At 39.7% G+C, this 22,453-nt stretch overlaps 1 protein-coding gene across 3 annotated transcripts in view; it reads left to right on the top strand.

Annotated features, from left to right (window-relative positions):
• The window catches only part of LOC136348349 (rho GTPase-activating protein 20-like), a 188,526-nt gene that overhangs the window by 140,240 nt on the left and 25,833 nt on the right, over positions 1 to 22,453 (top strand). Inside the window, exon 1 of one of the 3 annotated variants that reach the window (XM_066299098.1) lies at positions 16,377 to 16,435. The exons of the other annotated variants lie outside the window; for them this stretch is intronic. The gene's annotated coding sequence lies outside the window, so the exon portion shown is untranslated. Of the gene's footprint in view, positions 1 to 16,376; positions 16,436 to 22,453 lie in introns of those variants that run through there. 3 annotated transcript variants of the gene reach the window in all.

Raw genomic sequence — 22,453 nt, forward strand, 5'->3', positions numbered from 1 at the left:
GCCCATTTGGAACAATATTCCATTGTTTTAAGTTTTGCTAGACGAATTGGGTAATTTTCAAACAATAATTTGCCACGATTTATTAGTCACTTTATGCCGGTTGATTGATGGGCGTCTGCATTAACAATGCTGTTGTGGGCAGTAATAACAAATTACCCAATAAATTTGATACATCGCAGTGGCAAAAAATGTTGTTAATTTTTGGTTAACATCTAACTGCGCTTGTGTAACAATTAACCCAGTTTCTGTAGTATGTAGGTTGGGCACATTTTGGTAATTCGTCGTTAATTGTCACGGCTATTAACGAAATACCTACTGTTGTTTTAAATGAGTCACAAGTTAAACTCGACCTGCGTAGCTGTTATTTTTCCGAAACTGGGTATGTAGGCAACAGCTTAGCGATGGGTATGAAAATATCGCAACTGTTATGGGTTAAAATTATTGTTAAAATGCGTCGACCGCAAAAACACTTTAACCAGTAAATATTACTTTGGACCTACCCAAAAACGTGAACTACATACCGTTACAAGGTACGAACGCGTTATGGGTCAGGGACGGTCAAATTTTGGTGCACCTTCGTTTGCCTTGCGATAAGCAGTTAACTGCAAAAATAACAACAATAACGCATTCTTGCATGACACCACAAATTATACACGCAAATTGGACAGTACAATGGATATTCCAGATACCGTGCGGCAATGGGGACACCATTTGTCTCTTTCGACACGTTTATAGAAGCTCTTCTATGGAGGCACCGTCTTTCCAGCAACCGCACGACTTCTCAGGTAGGTGGAAATGAGTTGCGCTGTATTTTCTCATCCGTTCAACAAAACTCGAACATAAAAAAATATACCACTTTTTATTTCGCCACGCGTGCGCTTTCCCGCAAGCACGAAAGTGTGAAAAGTGTTACTTCATGATCAAGTGCTATTTTCCGTGACATATGTTCAGCAAGCGCAGTACTTCATATCTCGCCTGCTTTGTGTTCGGCCACAATGTGCTCGCGGGGGAAATGTCGTTTCCAACTCTTGAAGAAAGTGTCTTTATCCCACTTGAATGTTTATTCAAACTCAGCACTTGCTGGTAAAGTGGCTATTTTCTAATGATGACGATAATGTAATAATACAAGTGAGGTTTCTACTGGTCGTCTCGGGGTGTGGCGTCCCCACCAAAACAAGTTACCTGAGCCACCAGAGCAAATTAACGAAGCGGATCAGACTGTAAGTGTTTGACCGATGGACTTGCACTTTAGCATGTCCATTGGCCTGGTGCAGTACCACCCTCAATATCGACGCAACGCGTCCAGAATTAGTCTCGCATTGAGTGACCCCGCCATTCGATGATGAACTTGGCTCCGACCCGTCTATTGAACATGGAATATTCCTCTAAAACCACTCCAGTAGCTAGGCCCACTGGCCAACCACCAGTTCAAAGTTGCCACTGCCAGCTTGCCAAATTCCAGCTCCAACTTACCAACTACTGTCAATTTCGTTTGCGCATAAATTGAGTTTTACCGTCATCACATCATGAAAAAATGCTTCTATTATCGGTTTATATGATGGGTACATGCGTGTTACTCTGTCTAGGATTGGTACTACCTCCGTGGCCGATCAAAAATTAAACAGAACCTTATCGTCAAATCGAAAATCCCAAACAAAAGAAAAGAGAAACCTGGGGCGGTGTGGAACACACGTTATAACAACCGTAAGAGGAAAATAAAGCATTTTATACGAGGAGAGCCCATAATTTGAGCCACTTACGTTCGCACACGAACCAAGTTCAACGGCCGGTACACTTATTACGCGCGATGGTGGGTGTGTCCCGCGTCCACGCCATGGGACGGGTACCTAACCCAAGGGTATTTCGACACAACAACAAAGATGAAATCGAAACCGAATTACAAGCAACTACCGCCAATTTTCCTCTTTTATGTTCTCGAATTAACTACGCCGATGCGTTTTCTCATCCAAGAGCCCAATTAGCAGAAGTGAAAGTTATCAACTTGTGCTTCTACTGGGTAGTTTTTGTCTCTTTAGGTATCACCAGAGATTTTGTTTAGGTTACGTAATTAATATCAGTGTTTAGCGAAACAGATAATGAATCGTCACCTGAGCCAAACACTCGGGCAGCACTAGTTGGAGCTTTAAATTGTTCCCAATTTGAATATCAACTAGGCACGTAAAAGAGTTACGGTATTTGTTGTACATGTTGTATGTTAAAAGCTTAATGAGATTTTCCTGTTGGCAAGCTTTTAATGTCAAGTGCACCTGTGTCTCGCTTTCAGCTGGGAATATTGAGCAATCGGATATATGGCTTAATTTAAATACACAGTATGTGCACTTTTGTATAGGTGGGAAATTTAAATTTTAAGAGTTCAATAGGTACATCATAATCGAAGCCTTGCCGGTAACGGGTGTTGGGTCATGTTTTGGTGATGCCTGAGAATGAGCACGTGTCCAATTAAATATGGCTGACTGGCGTTAATTGATTGTGAGGCGCGTCAAATCCAGTTGTTGTGATTCAACTTACTTGTTTCGTACCATTCGACAAGCTGACAACGCTCAAAGCTCCTCTTGGAACAGGAACAGAAATTGCCAAACAACTCTGCCAACGATCTGTTTAAAAAGTTAGAGCAAACCAACGTTTTGTTGACGTTCATCAACAGTTGTGGAAAACGAAACGACGTCGATTTTCTAGGAGAAAATTCGAACACTAAAGTCAGAAAATGGGTATCGCCAGAACTCCACATTGTATTTTTTAACCAGACGGTACACCGCCTTGCTATGCCTCATCAGTGAGGCCGGGTAGCAGGAAAACTGAGACCAGAGATGCGGTTGATTGGCTGGCTGTATCACCCGATTTGACACAGTCGAATCGAACAGTCGTGACAGGAAAAAGAACACCCTGTAAAAATTACGTTATCTAAATAATTTTTGGTTTGCATGTTTATACAGGATAACACAAAAAGTGATAAAATCTTTAGCCGTATTTATCAATGTATTTACGAGTTATCAGGAAATTTAGGTTTTTTTTAATGACAAAAATTGCAATAAAATATCAACAATATGGCTGCAAAATATCATTTATTGGTGTATAGTGTGCTTAGAAAGTGTTTTTAGATTAATCAAATATGCCCAGACGCAGAGTGCAGCGAAATTTTCATCAATTGAGCGAGTTTGAGAGAGGTCAAATAGTGGGTCTACGAGAGGCTGGTCGGTCATTTAGGGAAATCGCCACTAGATTGTACCGTAGTGTAAACACTAGAGTGAGATGTTGTCAGGCATGGTTTCAAGAAGAGCAAACAGGCAGAAGGAGAGGTACTGGACGATCCCAAGAACTACGGTACGCCAAGTTCGTCCTCTTCAAATTATAGCCCCAAGAGATAGGCTCGTCTCACGGAGGAACGCTGGCGGATCAGTCGTTTGCTAAGTATGGAAGATCCATTGGGACTCGAACTATTTATAAGAAGTTTTGGGCTGATTTCTTACCGTCCCAATTTTTTGTTACCCTCACCTTAAATCATCGTCAAAATCGACTGCAACGCTACAAAGAACGAATACCTTGGAATCTGGAATGGGATAATATCGTCTTTAGTGACGAATCCAGATTCTGTTTGGGTGTGCATGATGGTCGGGCAAGAGTAAGAAGAAGACAGGGTGAAAGATGGAATCTTGAGTTTACAATACCGGAGCATGTCCATCAGACTGTTGAGATAATGGTTTGAAGTGCTTATGCATGTGATAGCAGGTCATCTTTACTTTTCATTAAAGGCAGCATGACAGCCCAATGACACAGCCAAGACATCCTGGAACCTCATCTAGTGGCTTATCTGGAAACTCTAGTAAAACCAGTTTTCCAGCGTGACAATACGTGGCCGGAGTGCCTGTGGACTTCTTTCGACAAAATACAATCAATTTCCTACGTCGATCTCCAGTCCTCTCATCGATTAAACATGTTTGGGATATTGTAGGAGAAAGGTTGCATAATTTACTCCATCCCCCACAAACCTTAGCGGCTCTGTGTCATGCTGTCCAGTTCACCTGGAAAGAGTTCCCCCGAGAGGACATCAATCATCTCTTTAGATCCATGCCTACACGTGTACAGGAATACATAGTACATAAGGAGGATGGAAAAATTATTAATTTTTTTTGGTTTCTAACAATTAAATATGTTCAATTTTTTAATTAATTTTAGGGTAAGTAATGTGAATGCCAAAAATAAAAGAAAAATACGGGATGTTCTCGTTTCAGTGTCACGCTGAATATTTTGTTCAGGGCCGTACAAAAACGACAGTTGACAAAGTTCAATGAGGCGATCATTAGGAGCTAAAAATCGAATATAGACATAGGCGCTAACTTCACTTCGTGATTATGATCCAGTAAAAGAGAAAAGTAACGATAACGGCGTTATAAATGGTACTACCGCTGTGTCATATTGATAAATCGAAAAAGCCCTTAACCGCGCCCATAAATCGACCACTGCTTCATACATCAAACTCTCTCCAAACTATTATCAGCAAAGAAATACGTAATAATTGGCTTGTGTATAGTATATAGTGACCCGCAAGCACGTAAGCTGATTTCACTGTGGAAAATGAATGGACCTCCCATTCGATCAGATAAAGACGTGGATATATCGTATTGCACGTGCAAACGGCCGTCGGTTCAGAAACGCGAAAATCACGATTTCCTTTTGTAGTTTCGCCGCCGACAACGGTGGTTTAGCCCCAGGTCTCCCCGAAACACTTTCACTTCTTCCGACAAGTCGCGTAATCAAAGCAGCCGAAGAACTCCTGATGGTGAAGATGAAGAGGACGACAACCACGGGTAAAGTGCGTTTCCTGTCGGTGTTGCAATTAGGTGTTACTTTGATGGTGACATTTACGAGTGTTTTGGCACTTGTGAACAACCAAAGCTCCATATATGGGCCTCATTAATAATTCTGTGCCGTTAAATGGACCCGATGATGGAGAGGAGTTTTTCTGACGTGGCTCAACGTATTAATTAGTGATGTTAATGGGACTTAAATCTATTTAACATGCGCCTCTACTTCAGATTAAGCGTCTGCAAAGTTTCAGCCAGTCTCTGTTGAAACATGGACGGGCTCAGGGAGTCCGTTTCGCGAGCTTGACCATAAGGATCTCGGTAACCATAATTAAAATTAGGTGGCTTAAATTCAGGCACAATTAGGCAATTTAGAATTCGGAATTCTTTAAATTTTTTAACGTCATATTCTCGATCGCTTTTAGTGCTGTTGTGGAATACAGTTTTTCCTCACCTTATTTCGCGACGTGATTAACACTTTATTGTCGTAACTTTTCTCTTCTACGGCGTGGCGATGTCGAGTTCGAAGTCCGACGTTTCGACTTTCGCCAACCATCATCATTATAATTTCGATCCTTCTCTGTTCTTGCGTTGACGTCTCGCGGTTCGGCGCACATACAGTGTGGTAACTTTAACTGGAATAAGTTCGGTATCTACATGGCATTTGATTTTTAGCAAAATTGTTTAAACGCGTAAATTTTTCTTTTACCCGATGCACTTTCCGGTAGTGTTCTGATGCTGCAAATGTCAATCCTTTAGCTAAGGCGTCGGTTACCCTTAAAAGTTTGAATGGAAAGGGGGTTTCAAGTGATACGTCATTTTAAAGATCTTTTCAACCTTACTTCATCTGACGTATTACTTTCCATTATGGAGCAAAATAATACCAAAAATAAATTACTTTCATACCTAAATACTGTTTATTTACTCGTAATTTCATTACGAAATATCTATGAAATAGCATAGTAGTTTGTGTATTCCTTCAATATAAAATTTAGTTCATTTCGTTTAATACAGAAAAGAGGTACTTCACGTAAGTTATAGAACCCCGAATAATGCTATACTCAACCGAGTTTCATGAAATCTCATTAGAAGTAAACCCGATTGCACCGGTCCGGCACATAGCTCGTGAAAATTGAATCATCAGCAGTTTTGAAAATATTGAAAAATGCAAATATTCGGCCCTTTAAAATGCAAATGCATCAAGAATTCCTTGAGCATGGTGGAGATCGACGAACTGAATTTTGCGAAGGGATTAGGAAAGTTCTTCAGCAATTGAAAATGTCAATGGAAGAGATTTTGTTTACTGATCAGGCAACTTTTATGGACATCTCAATAAACAAAATTGCCGATATTGGTCTACAGTGGATCCTCATTGGATGAAAGAAGGTCACACGCAGTATCCTGCAAAAACAAACGTTTGGACGAGTATTATAGGGAACCGACTATTAGGACCAATATTTGGGATGAAAATTTAAATGGCTAACGATATTTAGAAGTTTTTGAGGACGAACTAGTTCCTACATTATCTAATTTTCTTTCTAGAGCAGTAAATCCATACATTCCAGACGAACGAATTTGATTACAACAAGATGGACCTCCGCTTTGCTCGAAATGTTGGCTTATATGTAGATGAAACTTTTTGAAATCTGTGGATAGGAAGAACAAGACCAATAGAATGGCCGCCGAGATCTCCCGATCTCACACCTATCAGTTTTTTTTTATGGAGATGCCTGAAATCGAAAGTTTACAATACGAAACTCCACGACATCTACGAACTCAAAGAACGTATAAGATCAAAAAATCAGACAAATCACTCCAAATACTTTAGAAAATGTGAGAGATGAGTTTTATCACCGTTTAGGGCTGTGCCAAACAGCCAACGGTGAACGTTTCGAAGAGTTGCTAGTTTAAAAGAAATAATAATTTGATTATTTAAAATTTTGTTTATTTTTAGTGTTATTTTGCTCCGTGATGGTAAGATGTCACATGAAGTTAGGTTGATCACATCTTTTAGATGATGTATCACTTGAATCCCTCTTCCGTTTAAACTTTTAAAGGTAACTGCCACCCTAGCTGAGCCATTGACGTTTGCAGCATCAGAATACCATCGAAAAGTGTATCGGCTAAAATAAAAATTGACCTGTTTAAGCAAATTTGCTAAAAATCAAACGCCATGCAAATACCGAATTTATTTCAGTCAAAGTTACCACACTCTATAAAAAGTCCTGTTTTCGCGGAAACCGCAACAGAACACAGATATTACCATCAGGAAATTCATGCCGGGACTAAAGTCCCGTGAAAGGGAGGAAATCGTTTCGCACACCGAGTCCATAGACCACACCGAGGATACCACCCACGAATGCGTAACAAATGGTGATGATCAAGCGGGGATTAATTCCCTTGACGAGAATAACCCTAGCTTGGGTGCGATGCAGAAGTTGCTTGTAGTCGTAAATTGTATGAATTAGCGAAGTGGCCATGAAAAATAATATACGGGACCACTGCAATCAAGCAGAAGATAGAAGTGTAAGGATATGAGGAACTGGTGTAGAAAAGATACGAGGAGAATTCATCAGAAACTAGAAATGTTTTTCGCATTAATAGCATGACCTTAGGGCTAGCATACGTGAATGTTATTCAAGAGATACCCCAAGGCACGTTTTGATCACCTAAGCGATACATGCCAAGTGTGCGTTTGTGTTTCAAATGAGAAACGTACGACAAGTGCACGATAGGATTAGATAAACGACACAAATGTCTAGTGCATATTTGGGCTCTAAATTAGAATTAGATTCATTCCGAGTCTAAGCTGATCTGAGCAGTGCTCACAACGCAACATCAGGAGAGCAATATGTAGTCTGAGTACCTCTGTCACTGTGTAGTCGCTCAGAATGTCGCTCTTTCTCTTCGGCGGTGTCTGGTCGAAGTTGGTCGGTCTAGAGATCCCTTACCCTCGGGTTAGTTAGGCCTTTCACAAGATATCCCCAGATTAGTACCTTGGTATACAAGACGCAGGTAGATATTTCAGTAGCGCTCTTTTTGTTTATCCATTCACCGAGCTATGGAAATCCTCACTGCGCCCCTAGGTACGTTGAAGACCGTCTCCGGCCTTGTGAGGCTGTTCCGGCAGTTTACTTTGCAAGATCGGCGATGGCTTCGTTGCTCGCAAAGGTCATACGTATATCCGGTCATCCAGGCTTGGGTCAACACGTTGCTTTTCCTCAAGGGTATCAGCGTGTTTTAGAATTCGCCAAATAAATACCTCTGAGTTAGTTATTTTAATACTCGGGTACAGGAGGTCTTATTATTTTTCTATTTTTCTTTATTCCAACACAATAAAGAGAACATTTCTCCATTAGAAACTTATTCTCATATTTTACCGAATTGTACGATTGTTATTTTATTTGTCAGAAAAACGCATGCTCCGAACTTCATCCCGAACCTACCCCCAATCGCTGAAAAAAGAGTCCTGAAACTGGGTACTCCGCGACCCAAAAATCTCCGACTTCGTTCCGCAATTCCTCGGTGCATGACCCTCATTTATTCACGCAGTGGTCCAAAACCGGCCTTGAAAGCCATTGTATGAAAATTACTGGTGTGGTTAATTCCTACTCCCAAATTAACCGATCTATCACATCGATAACTCCAGCGTATAAGTACTTTATTGTCGCCGCATTGTCTTCGGGCACACCTCCAGCCTCAATTTTGGGGGCACATTATTTACCAGGAATTTAAACAGGCTATAATTAAATAATTTCTCCTGTGGACCGCAATCAGAGTTCATTGTCTCTTACGTAATTTAAAGAAGCCCACATAGTTTCCTTCGGAACTTACTGACCGACGTTGATGATGATCATGATGGCTTGACCCAACTCGAAGCCTTAACGCATTCTCCGCTTCAGGAACTAGGAAGCTTGAACGGACAATACTTAATTACGATACGTCAATCATTAAGACCGCATTTACACCGCCGTCATTAATATAACTGAATGGGAATCGGTGCGGGATTCATTTAGCGTTGCTCTGATAGTACTAAATTAATTCGTACCATACAAGGTGTGCATTTTGCTGCAAAGGAAGATTGCACGGTGGGCAATAGGAAGTCGTCAAAATCTAAATTAGATTCAACGGTATATTCTTCCTTGGGTCGTCCGCAGAACTTTTTATGTAAACACCCGTGTCCAACACAATAAGGTTCGTTTCACTGCATCATGGTAAACAGCTCAAAAACCCTTGGAGAGCTTCCGTTAGCTGCAAGTGAGAAAAAACACATTATTCAGGGATATTCTCGATGCTGCCAGCAAAAATCCTGAAGTGATTGAATGTGAATTTTACATCACATTGCTGCCTTTCATAATAATGACCTGACAAAATTCTCCTAACCCATACTTAGTTATAACATGAAATCATAGACAATAAAAAAACCCATTTTGTTAATTGATGGTTCGCTCGAATGGACTAAGTTAATAACACTTTCCATCTCCATGTATGATGGACGAATTTTTTCGTTTGCGGGCAAATTACCAGTTTGACTTCGATTTTTCGTTTTACAACGCCATTAGTAAAAGTGTATCGCTAGAAAAGTGAAAGTTTTTTCCGCCGAAAGTGTGATGGGACACCTATTAGGAGGGAGCTCCTCTTTTATCATGAGATCGCCTAAAACGCTCTGTAGTCAGCCCGCAACTGCCATATGATAAACGGTGAATTCCTAGAGCATCAAATTATCACCATATTAGCAGCCACGGACCGTCATTATAGTTTTGCCGCACTCGACTATCACTCGAAGCTCCCCCTCCGCGTTTAACAGTGGAACTTGAGAACTCGATGATTCCTACGATAAATAGAGCAGACGAATTGCTGACAAATCGGCGAACGAGAGAATCGAGAAAACCACTAAATTCCTGACCTAATGGTCCAGTCGTCACAATCGAGAACCACTCCGACGCACTTGACCTAATTCCCCGAGGAATTTTTATCGGGTTCACTCACAAAGGCACCGAAAAACGACCAAGATGAAAAGAGCTGCAGGATACAATACCATTAAAATAATAAAGAAAAACGTAATCCCCCATCAGCTCATCGTTGTAATACCTGTTTATGTGGGATTGTGGGCCATCTATCGCATAACTCATTTAAATCCCATTTCTCTCCGGGTACTGCCTTTAATTATTTAATCCGAGCTGTTACGCAAGAGCGCGCTCGTAATGACCAAATCGGGGTCTCTGAATCCGAATTAACCTCGAAATGGTACGAGCGACCAAAGACGGTGGACGGTGATGGTGCATTCATAACCTTCGGATGCTGGGTGACGATGATGATGGAACGATGCGCGAGCCTCATTAATCGATATTTAATTTAATGTTCGTTTGGGGTTTAATTAAAGTGAACGTCGACGGGTCGAAAGATTGCGGAGAATGTGACATCATAACGTAAGGAGTTGGTTTGTAACGATTACGGTACGTTGACCTGGTCTGGATGTTAGATTGGGCACTCAGTTTATAATGCATTGATAAGAGGATTTAGGGCATCTCGAGTGCCCTTTGGAAGCTTACCTGTCGTGCGCCGACGACAGGCATGATTGTGAGGATGATATGTCGCCTCTGCGGACGAAGCTCGAAATTGATGAAGAGGCAGGTAAATACGCAGTAATGATATGAAACAACATGAACGAAGGGGCTAGAACGTTTTATGAGGGACTCTTGCAGAGTTCCGTCCTCATTCATCCTCAATAATTAGCCAACAACTTTTTTTGTTTAATTACAGCTAACGTTTATTAATATCGAAAAATAACATGCGTGGTAAAGTGCGACGTTCAGAAAAATGAGTACTTTATGTGACTGGCGAGGCAAAGTCATTTTTAACGCGCTGGCACTAATTAAGCCACTAAAAAAAGACGCTTATTCTCATAATGAAACTTAAACAAAAAGATAATAGAAGCAACACTGTACAACCGATAGCTGTGCTGTGAAATCGTCCATTTGGGTCCACACAAGCAAAATGAACGGACAAACGCGCAGCTGGACCATCCTGACCCCTATTTACACGCCAATGTGTATTATGAGTTTTACAATTACATCGTTCATGTAAAATCAAAGTTATGAGGTGGTCACGCAGTTTTGAACTGCTTTAAAAAAACAATAAATATTGTCATCTCCTCTACATATCAAACATCCTCGCAGCATGCAATGAATTGCCCTAACGCGGCATGTACAGTGTCTAACAATCTTGTTCGTAGACATGGATTTTTGAAAAAAAAATTCAATTTGCGCTGTCAAAGTTAATTTTTTCCTTTTATTTTCAACAACAAATATATTATAAATAAAAGTACTTAACTTATAAATCTTTCAAAAAAATATATATAATATAACAAAGCTAATCAACAAATTTAACAAAACTACCTCATTTTCATACAATATTTTCGTTCGTACAATTAAATTTAAATATAAAATTAAACAACATTTTGCATGAACAACAATCGATTAATACTTTGCCGAGTAGCCCTTTGCCTTGATGACCGCTCGACATCTTTTATTCATCGAATAAACCAATTTTTTACAAATTTTAGGATTGATTTTTTCCCATTCTTCCGTTAGGTTTTTTAATTCTTTTTTAAACGAAATTTTGTATTTTTTTATATTTCTTTTTAAAATTGCCCTCAAACGCCCGATCGGGTTTAAGTCTGCCGATTATGAAGGCGTTTTTAATCATTTTTGAACATTCCAAATTAGCCATTTTTTATTAGTTAGGGCCGTGTGCTTTGTATTGTATGCGCCGTATTGTCCTGTTGAAATCTATAAATATTTGGGACACCCAGTTTTTGTGCACTTTGCTTTACATTATTTTTCAAAATTACATTGTAAACACGTTTATCCATAATCCCATCGATAATATGAATATTTCCAATTCCATTTGAGGTCACGCAGTTCCAAATCATTACAGAACCACCTTCATATTTTACAGTAGGAAGTGTATTATGAGGATTATTGTCTTCGTTAATTTTTCTCCACACCCTATAGATCCCATCCTATTGAAAAAGGTTTATTTTTGTTTCCTCAGACCAAATTACACCATCCCAAAACACTGGATCTCTATTTAGATGTTCTTTTGCGAATGAAAGTCTCTTACGCCGATTTCTTTGCTCACGTAGGGCTTCTTTCGGGGGATTCCGCTATGATTTTAAAAAAATTTATCTTAAAAGTTCCCATCTGTCACAAACAAGGACATCCATCAACTGGATTTAAGTAGTATCCGAGTTTGTTAGAGGGTGACTGTCTTTCCAGTCAGACCCCGTGATTAATCGAACCCGTCAGTTAGTTCCAACGGGTTAAATCTACGCAATATTGAGGAATATGTCGAAGAGTTCAAGAGGTTCATAACCAGATGGTTGGGACGGGTGCCTAGGCGGGATAGATATCTAGCAGAACGGTTCTGGATCAGGTCTCTGACAGTTTCCACGTTTAGGTCGTCATGTAGCGTGGCGTTGCTGACGTACCATAGAGCTTCTGCTAGCATACGTGGAGTTTTTGATTGGAACCGTGGAATAATGCCCACGTTTGAATTGCTGGCTGTTCCACAGAGCTCGATTCCATATATCCAGATAGGTCGGATTATACATTTGTGAACAAGGACTTTGCTGTTTAGGCTCATCTGGGAGTGAAATCCTATCAGCCGGGCCAGGCTTCTAGTGGTCATGTTAAGTTGGGATCTTTTGGTCGAAATATGTTTCTTCCAGGTCAATCTACGGTCTAGGTGGATGCCCAGGTATTTTACGGCACTTGGGGGATCTCCTGGATCGCTATGATAACCATGTTTCCATTATACGCGACGGATCGTTTATTCAGACACGTTATTTCCTATTGCATTTTCCACCATTGGGTTGCATTTTGGGAACGCTTAACTTAGTTTTTTTTTAATTCCGTTAACTATCATACGCTCATCTCTTTCATTTAACTCTTTCGTAGGTGATCTTGGAAAATTTTCGACTTCGTTTTTTAAATTGTTCATAACTCAGTTAGTTCGCCTATTTTTCTTAAACTGTACCCTTTCGGTGCCATATTGACGATAAAAAAGTTCCTTAAATCACAACTAAGTACTCTTCGACATGTATGAAATCCGTGACGATATCAACTGAATTGATAGTGCAGTATGCAAACACGACATGACTCATCTCTATGGTGTTCCGAAAAAACTGGTTCCATTAGGTTTAGGCGCCGTTTTTATGATTTGTACGAACAACAATGTTTCATAGAAGTGGGATAGTTCGGCTAAGATTAGTGATTCGGTTTGTTATATGTTCTTTGACAGTTTTGCAAATCACTACATGCTGTATGTTTAATACATTTCTTCTCTCAAAATGAGTGAAAATCGTGAAAAAAATTGAGGACGCAGACTCAATATTTTCTTTAAAAAATCCATGTGCACGAACAAGATTGTTAGATACTGTATATACAGTAGATGTATGCCGTGACAATCGCCCTTGAGGATGAAAGTCCATGGAAGTATATTAAGTATCAAGCACAACACAAAAGTTGTGTTGGAGAACCTCAGACTAAGTGGAAGCCTTGCTAGGCTCATCCGCCACTTAGCCTGAAGTCAGCAAATATGCTTAAGATATTCTTTGCATGACCTTAGCTATGTAAAATGTTCCCCACTGGTTTCCTTCTCTGCGTATATGCCAAGTGACCAACGTGAAATGCCTGTTTTTCCTGGGACGCACCTCAAGAGACGTAACCGGTTCCAAATACACAATGTGGATTAACCTCACAGTCTGATAAATACATATTTTGCAGTACCATATCTGGAAATCCTAAAATAATCAATTTCCTATTTTAGCTATCACTCCGAAACATAATTTCCAATTATTTTAATTAAAATTATTTATTTATCACAATTTTCTTGCTAATTCGAAACAAATATTTTTGAGATTATGACGAAACATCTGGGATAAAGTCCGTCTCTCTCCGACTAGTACGACATTGGAATTCGAGACAAGGATAGATATACGATTTAATAAATTCGACTCCGACGATTGATACGGTGCTACACATATTGTCATCCTTATCTGGCTTTTTTATCGAAGTTTTCGTACTCTGTCTTCAATGCGGTGACCGATTGTCCTCCATTCGTTCAGATCTAGCTCGGTGTTAAATGGTACATCCCCTTTGACTGGTAGTGAAATACTTGACAATGGAATATGTGGAAACTAGAGCAGGAGGTGAAGTTCTAAGAGCCATTTTTTTGTTTATTAAAGAGAGGTGACCTTTAGATATTGAAGGACACTTGAAAATCGTTTCGAATCAAATTTTGAGGTGAATTTTTGTGTTATGAATTGAAATAAAAGTTGTTGCTTTTCGATATTATTACCAAGGTCATTGTTTAAATATTTATAAAATATAATAATTGAAATAAATTTATTTCTGCAATGATATGATTTTAGTCTGCCACAAGTTGCCCTTAGACCGATTATATAGATATTTATATTTACATTTATGATTACTATATGAACGCAAGAATAATTCGAGATAGTAACAAATTCAGGCACAATGGAAAGACAATCGTCAGAAATGGACCATTCCAAAGCTTCTTTGCGTTAAAAGACAAACAAGGCAATCCCGTTCCCATTACCCTTTAACCACTCCATTGCAGCATCGTCGATAGCCTTTCTCCCTGGAAATAAAGATTAAATATATATATATATATATATATATATAATGGAATAAAATATGCTGAGGCTTGCATATGCCGAGATATTTGGTTTCAGTGACAAAATACACTTGAATTCCATTTAGTCTAGAGGCTCTCGGGTTGCCCTCAGTTTTCCCTGTTTTGCAGATCGGATAATATTTGTCTTGTTGGGATTAACGGTTCTTTCTTGAGGACGCTATTTTTTTCCCTGACAGTTTAGATAGCATAATATGTTGCTTTAGCATGAGATCGGAGATTACCATATCAAGCCTGTACTTTTCCACAAGTTTGAACCTTTTGAACCCCAACATGAAGAGTTTACGGATCTCATCTACAACGACATACCATTCATTGCAATGGAGACAACCAGACTAACCTCCTCGCGCGCATTCTTGAGCCGCTACCATCAATTCGGCGGAGTTTCCATGGATAAAACGTAATATTTGCCTATTGCCTATTTGCCTATTGCCTATGCCGATTGATGTTCTCAGGCTGATCCGATTGGCAGATTACCATTCACGAAAAATTATACCCCCAAATTGTTGTAGAAGTCCCTAATAAGTCTTTGAAAGGGATATACTATTCAATTCCAGTGAATGTAATAAAACCTTTTTGGAGCAAATTTCTCCAATAACATACAGCGGATTGCACAAACGACTCCCTTTTTAATTTTGACCATTGCCCCCTCGGCAATCCGATTTCCAACGGATTTGAACGGACGTCAAGAAGAATTTAAAAGGTACTATTGAAGGGACAATGTAGATTAGGATTTTGGAAATTCGCGTCCTTTTGTTGTGTCTGTTCAGGGATCTGTTAATGTAATATTGTACGGAGAATCTGCAGCAATTTGGCTTCACTTCGGTGTTTCACATGAGTTTAACGCCAAAATTGAAGTGATTGCATGAGCATTCTCAATCAGCATTCTTAGTATTAAATACAGATCGAAACATTGAAATCGCTCGGATAAATATGATCAACATTACATTCTTGGCCAGCGCCATACCGAGTGGTTCTCGTAATGGTCCATAACGTAAAATACTACCTGGCCATTTTAGTTTTTTTTTTTAAATTAAATCCCACTCGTCGAAATGCTACCCAAATCATAAACTGCAGGTGCATTTCCGTCACCACATCGTTAACAATTTATCTCTAATGATAACTGATACATAACCCCTGTCCATCTCTCGTCCTTCGAACCTCTTCTTCAATGGTTACGAAGTTTCTCTCACGTAGGCCCTTCCGTTATCAAAAGCGACTATTAAAATCGGATTTACAGTCTCCTGACGGCACAAATCAGATTATTTTATAGAAGGTTTTTCAAAAGCGACAAATCTCCTAGAGGGGACTAAGATATTGATTTTTCTTAAGCCCGATTTGGGATACTTCCTCCGGCCGCCAGCTATTAAGTGAACTTGAGATGGGGACTTCGCGCACAAGGGAAGATTAGTCGGCACGCCACTGAATTAGAAATTGGTTTATTGCTTGAGCCATCTAATAACGCAGTTACAAAAGTAAAATTACAATGGAAGAACTTAGTAATTTGTGAGGACAAAAAGCGTATCTTCCGTTTCAAATGCGCGAACGATGGTGAAAGTTGTATGAAATAATTGGCAGATAGAGAAGTGACCATAAAAAGATGTATATAAATTATTGTTTTATGCCGTTTTTGATATTGTTTGCAATCAAGTAAAAGCAGTAAAATGAAATTTCCAATAATTAATGTAAGGTGGTTTTATTAAGGAGGTCACGTTTCCAGTTTTTATTAGGTACTAAAATTAGAGGAGCGTCAATTTTATAGAACAATTCGCTGTGGTAACGAGTTAAATTTAATACGTTTTTCCTTTATTTTCAGGTAAGATGCCAGTCAAGGACGGATTTAAAGTTACTAAAAGCCCTTTGAGTTTGTCTGCAAGGTAAAACGTTCTACGGTAGGTATGCAGAAAAATTACTCTCTAAGGTTGTTGACGACAAGGACTATTCTTAAGTTATATTGCCAAGTCAAAAAGTTCCTCGCCCACCTCTCGATGTCGCCATCGCTATAGGCCCCATCTAGGCAATAATGAACCCGTCACTTTCCTATTAAACCGATTCATTAAACTTCCAAGTATCCGTATATTTGTCAGAAACGGCAATAAATCTCCAATCTGAGTACAACGTCAACTTTTGAGAATAAATCCCCCGAACACAAGTCAATTAGCCAAAACAGCACGAGCCAAAGCCACGAGTCTAGACAGGTGGATATTTGAATGGGACCCGAACGGAGACAGGCGTCTGATAACCCCCGGATATCAGCCCTTGTTCTTATTCCAACAAATATTTGTAATGGTCAGTTAGCACATAGATAAAAAGGTTATTCTACGTGATGTAAAGCACTTGAGTACGGAGCTTCCGTTCGATAAGAGCTGAAATGGGATTGGTTGAATGTGTCGTAAAGTTGGACCAATAATGGCTGTGATAGTGACCTTGGAAGGTTGTTGGTAATGGTGCTGAGGAGCTTGTAAGTGATTCTGATAGGGTTTGGGTAAACTCACTACAGTATTAACGCTTAACTGAACGATATTTGGAGAGTGAGATAATTAATTTAATCAAAAAGCGAAGAAAAAAACAATTTGACGGATTAAGAACGAATGAAGTGTAATCTAAGTTGCAATCTGTCAGGGGACGTAGAAGAGAATAGCTTCTGCTTTACTAACCGTAAGGGTCTGGCAAAATGCATATGCATGTGTGACAATGTCCTGCTGGGTTAATCAGAAAGAGGAGGTAATATGTGACACGGAGAAGGAACGGCCAACAGCTCTAGAACTGTCTATACGTGAATATTACAGACATCTATCTCCCCGATAAGAAATCATAATACTCTTAATAACATAGCGCTTGGTGAGGGTAATTCATCGGTAATATTCTGGTTTTCCTTCTTGGTAATATGGACAAATATTCGTTCACGTCATTTTTCTGGCAAAGTTTTTGATTTGTCCTTGTTTTTTCACTGGTAGCTGGAAAATATTTGGGTAATTATACCGTAAACAGTTTTTGCTCCGATCGTTCTGATGTTTTAATATGTTGTTCTAAAGGTCATTTTGAACAACTTTTCTAAAGGGACAAGGGCGCGCAAATGCCTCTTTCACACTTTTATTTTAGGTTGAACATTTTTCCAAATCCAACTGTCTTACGGGATCGCGGAGCGAATAGGGGTGCTGGGTGAGGTAAGGTAAGGTAAGATAAGGTAAGGTGAGGTAAGGTAAGGTAACACATTTCCATTTTTCATCCAAATAATCATTTTTGAATTTATCAATTCGACAACATTGCTTGATTCTCCCAGCATTCCCAGATATAGAAGAAAAGAGCCCCATTTTGTTGGATATCTAGCAGAATTTTTGTTTAAACGGTCATTTCCTTTGTTAAGCGACATTCATTATTTCTCTATTGAAATTGCAAAATTACGTCCACCTCAGTAAAGAAATTTATTTCATTTAGTTCAGGTTAGTTCAGGTTAGTTCGGATTACCTCAGTAAAGGAAATTTATTTCATTTAGTTTCAATTCTTATCAAGCACTATGTTTTTCATTTACTTATTTTGATCAGAATTTATATATTTTTTTCGATTGCGATTGCAATTAAAATAAAATTGTAAAATTTTTGTGGATCTTCCTTGCGCAGGGGCCACGCTAGTATTTTAGTCGATTAAGTGAAGTGTCTTTCGGGATTCATGGAGTGAATTGGAGTGCTGAGTGAGGTAATTGTCAACAACGTTTCAGATCTTTAAAGCAACAACAAAACATTACATACCCATAGTGAGGCAGTTTACCCCACCCAGAACCCCTATTCGCTCCACGATCCCGTTTGGAAAAATGTTCAACCTAAAAAAAGTGTGAAAGAGGCATTTGCGCGCCCTTGTCCCTTTAGAAAAGTTGTTCAAAATGACCTTTAGAACAACATATTAAAAAATCAGAACGATCGGAGCGAAAACCGTTTACGGTACTGCTACCAATATTTGTTAATTAAATTCATCCAAAGCTTTGTTACCCCCTTGGCATTTCTTTGCTTCCTAAACTTCCCTTCAGTCAGTTCCCTCCTACGATGTCAATGCATTTATCACAATGTCATAATTATTCAATTTCTGAGTAATGCGTTAATGTAATAATATATACATAATATAATATGCACAAAACAACATATTTCCGGCTATTAAAAATGAATTTGCAGACCGCAGTTGTCATTCAACAATTATCATATTCTCACAATTCAAAAACTAATTTCTATGCAATTACACACATGTAACTGTAGTGCGTTAAATTCATGGCCAAAAGAGGTACTGCAATAGTACACATGACAAAAGCAAACAGTTATGTAAGTGAATTTAAAATAACGGAAGTTATTACTTAAAATATTTGTTTATGCCAATTTGTGGGAACCTAGGACTTCCACTAACATTTCGGTCCAGATAATCGCCGCAAGTGGGACAAAAAAGTGTTTCGTTTCTCATTTGAACGAAGAACGAAGTCCGATGGTCTTCAGTGGAACCCGTGTTGCCGCTTACGAATTTTCAATTTCAGCGAGCAAGTTTCGTTGAAATGAAAAAGAACCTTGTGCTTTAAGGAAAAAATCTCTTAATAACCAATTAAAAACAGGTCATGCGATTTAAGCTGCTTAACCGGCGATTTACCACAAAATTAATTAAAAAAATCAAGGTAAATAAAAACAGTCATTTGCTAATGACTTTTCCCTACCCAAGCTCTTGGCACACAATTACCGGCTATACCAATTAATTGTGATTATTTGTGACACCATCGATTCATCCTTTTAAATAACTTCATTTTACCATCGAACAATTGAAACTGATGAGGTATAAAAGCATTAAATCAGCGCGAAAAGTTTAAAATAATTAAGAATAAAACGAAAAAATCCAGGTTGATACATGAACGTCGTTTCGTGTATTTATAGATTTGTGAAAAACTGTTACTTAAAGGGCTGCTGGCACCGAATCCGACTTAGACGGGTCGACTCGGACCTGCGTGTTCCGTCAGGTCGATGTTGACGGCCAAGCGGAGTGGGCTGGCCCGAGCTAATGTAGGGCGTGCGCTCTTTAACGCAAGGAATCTTGCCTTGAGGCCTAAGAAACTTAACACTGGCACAGAGTCCAAACAATACAATAAATGCAAGTCCATAGATGATGGTCATTACAGCTGGTGCCGGCACGAATGCAAAGCAACAGTGTGGTAGGGACCCCTTCAATACAGATTACTATTCGCTGAAACCGAAATTCGGACTTGCCAAAGGCATTTGACCGTATTGCGCAACGCTGCACGTTTCATGGCCATCGGTGGCGAGTTTTTGTCCAAGTCGGTGACAAATTGTTATATCCTCTTCTGAAAAAAAGTAACGATGTGCGCCTATGGCGTAGAAGGTAATTCAAATGCAATTACGTCAAGGTAAACCGAGTACTTATAGTTTTTAAGTTCGTTTTCCACAAACATATTTTAAGTGAGCAGCATAGGCGTAGCCGAGAAGGGTTTGGGGGGTTCAGATCCACCCCATCAGTCCGAGATAATATTGAATTTTCTTTAACTTGATTTCGCATTCCAAGGGAAATTTGGGAGAAAAAAATATTTTCTCTTGTTGAAACTTGCACCTTGCATGATGGGGAGGAATTTGCAACGCATTTGGATCCCTCGCAAAAAGTCTCGTAGTAACGTTCTTGATTAGGAGATGCTGTCACGTGTGCCTGCGAATGTGTAGCGCTCAGTATAAAAAAGAGTAACTTGATATTTTTTATACATCTGGCGTTCGCAGTTTATTACCGGGGCGAAGCGCAAAGTTTATTGTCGTGTAAAATTATTTCCTGCCCGTGAGTTTACGTTTGGTTTTCTCGCTTACGAATTCCGAATCTTGTCCCGGACCGACAAGAAGAAAAATATTACTCAACTGCTTTCCGACAAAACGACAACAAGTGCCCGGAGTAATGCTGCAAGTGCAAATAGTGTAGGTAAACACGAGACTCAGCCACGTACCCGATACCGAATACCGAGAACCTCCAAGTTCAGATGCTCTTCTCCTTATATTAAATTGGCTGCTGCTGCCAATGGAGTAACAAATCGGTATAACGTGGCACTAGTAAAAAATACATATGTGCGAATTTGATATGGCTCAAATGTTAGATTTAACGCAGCCCGACTGAGCTCACCTCGCTAGAATGAATTACAACTAATCTTGATTTGGAAAAAGCACAAAATTCATCTGCTAAGGCGAGCGGAGTTGGTCGATCATTGTGTGTATAAACATATCGTCCGGCGCAAGCGCAAAAAATCGTTACACGTACGGAATCCTGATTGGTGCCAAAAGCGGCAAGACGCATTGTTTTGAGTAATGCAAGGAACCACCCCATCCTCAACGTGGTTTCCGGTTACGCCTATGGCGAGCAGTACCCCCGTCTCTGGTCCGGCTAGATGCTACAAATTAAAGAAATGAACGGAATCGAAATAATGGTCATCATAAAAGTGTAGCGAGAAAAAAAAACGCGAATCGATTTAATTAATAGTCGCGTTTTAATTCCAGTTTTGTTTGTTTATTTGCGCAGCCGGGGTTGGTAGGTACCTACGAGTACCGGGTTCTACACAGGATGCGCCTAATTGCCTCCTCGGCGTTTGTACGATTAGTACTCGCAGCAAATCGGGTGACTGTTTGAATTAGCTCGGCCACTGTATCATTACGACTTAAGACTGGCAACTTATATTTTAATGATACTGCGCTGGAAAATTGAATGGGTTTTGGTGTTGTTTGCGAGTTATGGGGACGGCTCGGTTTACAGGTACTTCTTACTTAATTATTATTATCTGCGGCTCGCTCTTATCGAACGCGGGCCGAGTCGAAGTTAGAGCAATAACCAGTTAAGTCATCTCGATCGCATTGATACAAAGACTCTTAATCTGACCAGCCACGCAAGCTATGTAACCTAGAAGTTACGGAAATTGAATATTATCTAGTCTGCACACTTCTTGTTGCCTTAAAACGTTTCGCGGAGCGTGGAGTCATCGTCAACCGTTTCTAGAATTACGTTCGTCCTTATTATCATTCTCTTTTAAAATGTCCTCCCATTTACTCAGTAATTTAGAAGATCGTCGTCGAAGTGCACTGAATTAACTCGATCATAAAACCAAATTAAATTTCTAAAAAGAAAAAAACTTTATTTGCTCTAGCCTCGGATCAAAATGAGTGGACATTGAAGCGGAGGCTACTTTGGAGCACGTAAAATGCCTTTTTTCGCGACCCCCTGCGAAAGCAGACATAGCTAATGGGGGCCATAGCCGCGAAACGCACTGGGTTTCATGCATGTCTTTTTTTTTCGAATTTTGCTGCAAGAAACCACCGAGAAAAGGCAGATTGCTGTTACAACGCCCATTTGTTAACTGAGCACCGAAATCGAGGTCCCCCGTACATTGGGGAGCCAGCCACGAAGTGGAGCTTGTTTCATCGCCTCACCGAAAACTGCTCAAATTGTGATCAGTGAAGATGATAGTCGCTGCAATTTAACAGATACAAGGCGCAGCTTGATCACACTAAAATTTCGATCTTTCTCTTGTGATTTCTTCATCGCAGATGGAGAGCACGGAAAAAAGTGACTGCGCGTGAAGCTCGTAATTTTGTGTTTGTCCGTACAGGAAGAATCCTGATCAGTCGGAGCCAAAATGAAAGACTCGAAGAGCAAACTTTATGACCGCCCGCGAATCTCTGTCTGTTTGACCATATGGAAAACCGAACACATATGGACCGTTAACGGAGAAATCTCAACTTGGAACTCTTCAGCAATGTGACTTCCACGACTGAACTATAGCATCAGCCACCACTCCTTAGTCTTAAAATCCCCTAAATTAGCAACGCTCGACTTGATCTATCACCTCCAGTCGCAAAGAAATATCCCATACAACATCTACCCGGTACATGTGCGTACTC

The sequence above is a fragment of the Euwallacea fornicatus genome, chromosome 32 (assembly GCF_040115645.1).
Source record: "Euwallacea fornicatus isolate EFF26 chromosome 32, ASM4011564v1, whole genome shotgun sequence".
Lineage (NCBI taxonomy): Eukaryota > Metazoa > Arthropoda > Insecta > Coleoptera > Curculionidae > Euwallacea > Euwallacea fornicatus.